Consider the following 546-nt stretch of genomic DNA (forward strand, 5'->3'; position numbering starts at 1 on the left):
GCCGCCCATCCGTTCATCTGCCCAGTCCGAGCCGGACGGGGACTCGCATCCCGGGCGGAGCGCCCCCCGAGGACAAGCCGGGCCCCGACCGTGCCCGCGCAGCACACCCGTCGGCTGCGAACCCGTGTGGCGGGTGCGTGCGGAGAGCCGCTCGAGGCGCGGGAGCGGGAACGCCGGGGGGACGGGGAAGGCCTCCGCGGCCCCCCCCAAAACCCCTTCGGCACACAACGGGAGAGAATCCCCCCGCGCGCCCGAATGCGCACGCGGCAACGCGCGCGTGCACGCTCACGTAACGCGGCGTTTTCCCCGCGACGGACGCCGGCCCCCGGCCCGGCGGGACCCTCCCCCGACTCGGAGGGGGGAGGCGCGGGCCACAGTAAGGCACAAGCTGCGTCGCCGCTCGGCCCCTCAAAGCCGGTGCGAGAGGGGCCCGAGCGCTCGAACACAGAGGCGGCTATCCGAACGCGCTTCCAGAGGAGGGGCGGCGGCTGGGGGGTCCGGTACCCCAAGGCACCCTCTCGGATCGCTAGAGAAGGCTTTTCTCAC

Source organism: Myotis yumanensis, unplaced genomic scaffold (assembly GCF_028538775.1).
Source record: "Myotis yumanensis isolate MYYU_CA2020_CCGP unplaced genomic scaffold, mMyoYum1.0.hap1 SCAF_80, whole genome shotgun sequence".
Taxonomy (NCBI): domain Eukaryota; kingdom Metazoa; phylum Chordata; class Mammalia; order Chiroptera; family Vespertilionidae; genus Myotis; species Myotis yumanensis.